Source organism: Propithecus coquereli, unplaced genomic scaffold (genome assembly GCF_000956105.1).
Source record: "Propithecus coquereli isolate 6110/MARCELLA unplaced genomic scaffold, Pcoq_1.0 Scaffold410, whole genome shotgun sequence".
NCBI lineage: Eukaryota > Metazoa > Chordata > Mammalia > Primates > Indriidae > Propithecus > Propithecus coquereli.
In genome coordinates, this window is record NW_012149842.1 from 350,354 (window position 1) to 356,357 (window position 6,004).

Genomic DNA, 6,004 nt, shown 5'->3' on the forward strand with positions numbered 1-6,004 from the left:
CACGAGGTCTTTTTTCCCTCAACAACCACAAAAGTGCTAATTTTCCCTCTACAAATGTTACCTAAAATCTTGATTACAAAACTACTCAACAATTTAATCCTACCCTCCATACAATTATACGTTCCTTTTCAGCAATGTCAAAAGCCAATGATATAGTCCCTTTGTATACCAGAGATTCTTTACATAACAGAAGCCTACAGATTGAAATATCAGTGCTGCAGTCTTCAAAGAGAGAACGGAATTAGTCAGTTTCCATGAATCCTTTTTGCATGAACAAGACTCATACCCGCTGGGCGAAAATTGTTGGCAAAGACCTCAGCCCCCCTGTTAACTTTCAAGACCACCTACTTCATCAGCAAGTCTGAGAGAGTGAGGCTCAGCTTCCTTCTGGCTCTGAATGCTGTCTTCTAAGTCTGAAGCCCTTACTTCCACAAGGCGGATTAGCGTCAGTGGATTAAATTCTTCACCTCATTTCTATAAAGAGATCATTTATGTTTATCGCTTTTTTTGCACTGATCTCTATAAAAATTGCATGAATGGAGTCAGCATAGTCCTTGGCATCCCTCTCCATGACTTCTATTACATCAATAAGATCACATTTATTCCCCGCAATGGCAACAAGATTAGATGGGTCATGCTGTGGAAACTCTTTTACCCAATCCTTTAATGTTGAAAATGTCTCTTCTTTTGTGATGTCATAAACGATTATAGCTACAGCTGACCCTCAATAGTGCATCAGTGCTAATGCACAAAATAGTTCTTGTCCAACTGTATCCAAGATTAGTTATTTATATAGCTCATTTTGGTATGGGACAGTCTTGATTCTAAAAGATGCCTCTATTGTTAGGTTGATGTTCGGATCAAAACTGCCTTCCAAAACTACCACGCAATATTTGATTTACCTACACTTGTTTTCCCCAGCAGACACACTTTGAGCTCCCCCAGTGTAATGGCCCAGGAGCCAGGGGTGCAGGTCCACTGACACCCTAAGTTGAGGGACAAGATGCAGACCCTACACCAGCATCCTTGGCACTGCCACGCATGGCCCCTCCTGCACCACCTACCAACATTACTTCTTAAAGAGAAAGGATGGTGTGTTTGTTCAATATTCACAACAGCCAATAATTATTTGGCTAATAGAATATAAATATATTGTAGGCTATTGGAAAACAGTCAGAATATGCTATGCCTAGAGAAGGTTAAAAACAAACTGTCCAAATGCATACACATCTGATATACATAGTCAGATATACTTTGTCAAAACATGAGAGATAATTACCTAAGAATGAAAAGTATTTTAAGTACATGTACACTAATTAGTAGCACTAGTGCTGATAATATCCAACTAGGACAAATGAATTCTTACAAAGATATAAACTAGTCAGACACATGTTTTTTTATTTTCAAAATCAATATAAAAATGTTTCATACTCTATATATCTGAAAAATATCTTGAAAAAAGTTTTGTTACATGTTTATTAACTTATAACTTGTCAAAGGGACATCTTCCATCTCTTCCATTGTTCTTTGAATAAATTTTATTCTGCATGATGAGAAGTCGTTCATTAAAGTTGGGTGTCAGGAGATTACTGCTTTCTCATTTGATGGGATAACTAGTCCTCCCGCCATATAAACAGCCATAACAACCTTTAAAACATTGCATGAGTTCCTGTATTCAGGCTTTGAACAACTGGCAGGGCCAGAAAATGCTCCCTGACAGAAGAGCACCCATGAGGCATGTCCCAAAATTGCCAATCCCTCTGCCTCTTTTTCTTCATATACTGAAGGCACGAAATCTATCCACTCGACCAAGCCATGTATTTGCCATGATCTCTCTTTACTTACCTTCTAATTTTAAACACTCTGCAAGACATTGATTCATCATTCTTGTTCTCTTTCATGTTTTGATTTTTTATCTTCTCTCCGCCATTGTCTTAGATCAACTCTCACTACCTCACTTCCATTTTACCATGTATGCCTACAAGTATTCTTACCTACTCCATTATAAGAATTCTTTAGTCAGAGAGGCCTTTCTGACATTCATATCTGAGTATGGTGTTCTTAAATCCTTCATTGACTCCTTTTTTATTCAGCGTTAAACTATCTGTTCTTGTGCTACTTCATCTTGTAACTTGTGTCTACATGTTTTGCAGTTTCCTCAACTTTCCTTGTTCTTTAACGTGTTTCCATGTCTCACATACTCTTTTTTCTGTCTATATTATACGGTTTCTCTCTCAGCCCTTTCTTGGTAAGAGCAACTCCTAGCTAATGCTACATAGCAAGGAACCCTTCACATACTTCTCACCTAGTGTTGCTTTATCCAGTGGGTAAGCTATGGGTACCAAAAAAAGGCAACAAATAAGAACAAAGACTTTTGAAAGAAATGAAAGCATTTTCTGTGTTTTTCATTTGTATGGTTCTACGAGGTATCAAAGTATTTATTATGGGGAAAATCAAAATTTTATTGGACTTCTCCTTTAATTATTCAAATATGCTATAATAATTAAGAACATGTTCTTGGGATTTACACTGTCTGAGGTGAAGTCTTGACTGCCTCTTATAGTTTTGTATACTATAACCATCCTTTAATTCCTTCATAAGTTAATCCACGTAAATCATTTCGAACAATGCTAAGCACATAGTGTTCAATAAATTTTCTTACATTTATTTATAATTATCAGAAATCATCATATTTTTAAAATTCTTATGGCCTTACTTCAACCTTGGATATCATGGTCATATTTTATAAGGTGGTTTTATGATAGGCTCTGACATGACTCATAAATTACCTATCACAGTTGTTTGTTCATTTACTTGATTCTCCACTAGATTATGAGAACCTTGAAAGTAAGAATCCTGACTTTGATCAATATAATTGTTTATCTTTGCATTTTCATGAGCACACATAACTAGCCATTTTATTGCCATGTCCATCAGGCAGGCCTGGGGGAATCCAGAAATGGGAGAGGGAACGAATTTAAAGACATAAATGGCATTCAGAAATAGGTCCAATCCAGAAAAGGGAGTCAAGTCTGAGATCGAAAACCATATTCATAAAAACTACGTTCTGGAAAGATGTTAAGCAAGGATCAGGGAAGAGAGGTATAACAAGGAAAGTTCTTATATAACCTGGTAGAGAAAAATGTGTTGATTCAATTCTATTTTATCAGTCTGTCTTGTCCTGTCGTAGGCTTGCCCTGATTGCTAAAGATGTTATTATATTCTACTTTAGATAACCTGCAGTATCAAGAAGCATATCATATATGCAGTAGATATTCATTAAATTTGGGGAATTGTATTCTGAAGCAGAATTATTATTTTTTCCAGTGTTATTTATACTCAAATAGGAAATGAAGTCTTTACAAGGTGTGTATCTCATAGCTGTATTGAATTCTACAGCTTATCATTAAGTCTTCCACATCTATTCTTCTTCTCATTTATGTGATATGTCATCTACAGATATTGCATTTCATATTGAGGATTCATGTCAAAATGAATAAGCAAGTCTAAACTTGGTAAAAAATATTGACAGCAGTTTTGAACAGATTTTTTTCATGTAGAATATAAACCCTCATATAAGCCATGTGAATTAACTTGATTTTTTTAAATGACATAATGAGAAGTAATATATTGAGTAATACACTGATAGAGTTTGTATAAATACTTTTATTTTAGCATACATGATTTTGAAAAAATAAACATCTAGGATAATGTTATTTTGAATTTATTTAGATTGTACTATCTTTTGACAAGTTTAGGATATCACAAATTTCTTCTCATTGACCTCTATATTTCCTAAGATAACAAGCAAGTGTAATACTATTATCTATAGTTTAGTACTGGCAGTATTTAAAAGTCCCATTACTTAATGAAAGTTACAGAATATATCAGTAGAGAAACTGTGATTAAAGTGCCAATCTTCCTCACATGCAGGGCTGTGTTTAACATTTACCTTAAAAGTATACATAATCTAAATCCAATCTTTACTCACATGTCTCCAGGGAGAGAAAATAACCAGATATTTTCAGAGATTAATTTATAGAATTTGATAATTTACTGAGAATGGGAAATCAAAAGTATGAATACTGTTCTGTACTCATTATCACCATAGTCATCTCTAATGTTGAAATATTTTCACTAACTACACATCGTGGGTACAATGTTTAAGCCCCAGGGAAACATATTTTTAAAAAGATATGACTCCTTCTCTCAAAATCTGGATTGAAAAAAAATAATTATGTGAATTAAACAAATCAAAAATGATGTTCAATGTATGCATGCCTATGCTAAGTGTGAATGAAAGAAGAGATGAGATCTCCAAAGATGCTGATAGTCTACATGATACGACTGATGAGATTTTTCTGCTCTAATAGAATAGATGTCAGGAAAGGAAAAAATAGAGAAGATTTTATTGTGGCTTATGATAAAAGCCACAAAGGCAAGTGTAAACTGTTCCCCTGTATATATTGAGAAAATAATGAATATCGATTCCGTTGTAATAAAATTTAGAGTAATGTAGAGGAAAATTCGATTGGAAAGGTAAATTAAGAACATGTTAAAAAATCTTGTTAAAGTATCAAAAGAATTTAAGTCAAAGACTGACATTAATAAAGCAATGCTTTAAAGAAAACACTGTTGAAATTATTAGATGCTAAAATTATTTTAAAGTTTCAAAATTTTATCTTAAAAAAGGGTGTTAGATGAATGAAATGGGGGAAAGGTGGAGTCAGGACTAAGCCATTAGCGGAGGCTCATGGATGATGACAGAATTCTATGACAATGAAGAAGACAAAATAATCTATAGGGATATGGAATGAGAGATGGATGCCTTATTGTACCTTGGGTAAGCGAAGTCACAAGCATCAGTCTATCATTTGAGGCTAACTGGTAGTGGAGATGTCAGCACAGAATCTGGATTGTGGGAAAAGGTGACAAATTTTATGTAGATGATTTGAGGACACCAGGTAAAACATAAACCTAGTGACTGGCATAAAAGGTGATCTTCTGGGGTTAAGAGTGCAAGTCATTTGAATGGGATGATCTTCATGAGTAGTAGATGCCAACATAAGGAGAAGCGTGTGTATCTAACACCATTTCTTGAGTTGTTTATTTTCATGGATCATTAGCATGGATGTATATGAATACTTGCTCCATTCCTCACATCTTAACTTCCTTTCATTTTAACCCACAAAATTTGCTAGATCAACTCAACTAGCTCTCCAACAACTAAGTTAATATTTGTCAGCACTAGATAAATTAAGACTTTAGTTTTAGTGACTGTTTGTATTTTCTCAGCTGCTCAAACATGACTGTACTAGGAATCACTGCACAAAGCCCAGTGCTTCAAAGATTAATCATATTAAGGATTAATAAGATCAAGAGGAGAGAAGCTGGAAACCTAAGAATAGTTAATAACTATTAGTATTGTACTAATGTTTATAAACATGTATTAATTATCATATTTCTTTTGATGTATTCTGAATCTCTGCCTTCATAATTGTAAACTATAGTTCCTTGAGGGCTTGTATCGAGTATTATTGCTAATAAATTCCCAGTGTTTAACACAATACCTGAAAAAGAGTGGTTGATCACAGTTTTGTTTTTGTTTTTGATTTTGTTTTTTTGCTATTAAATTGTTAATGGCAGTGTGGTTATAACACAAATCAGATTCTTTTTTATTTTTGGTTCTCTCACAAACAACTGGAACAGAGCAAGACACTGTTTTGACTCTTCATCATCATGTTTTAAATTCTTCAGCTTACTTTTTCTTGGCCCCCCCATCCCCACCCTATGCTAATTCTAGTCCTCAGGAATTAGAATACTGTTTATCTTTTTACTTGTCTCTCTATATTTTACTACTCGTCTGGATCAGTGAGAAGAACCCATGTACCAGACTCTTGAATGCTTATGAGCTAATGCTAAAGACTGTAAGATGCCAAAAAAAAAAAAAAAAAAAAAAAGTTGACAAGGATCAAATCAGAGAACCTCTCCTAGGATCAAAAAA

At 34.3% G+C, this 6,004-nt stretch overlaps 1 pseudogene; it reads right to left on the reverse strand.

Annotated features, from left to right (window-relative positions):
* Positions 1 to 376: 376 nt before the first annotated feature.
* The window catches only part of LOC105817421, a 13,722-nt pseudogene continuing 8,094 nt past the window's right edge, over positions 377 to 6,004 (reverse strand).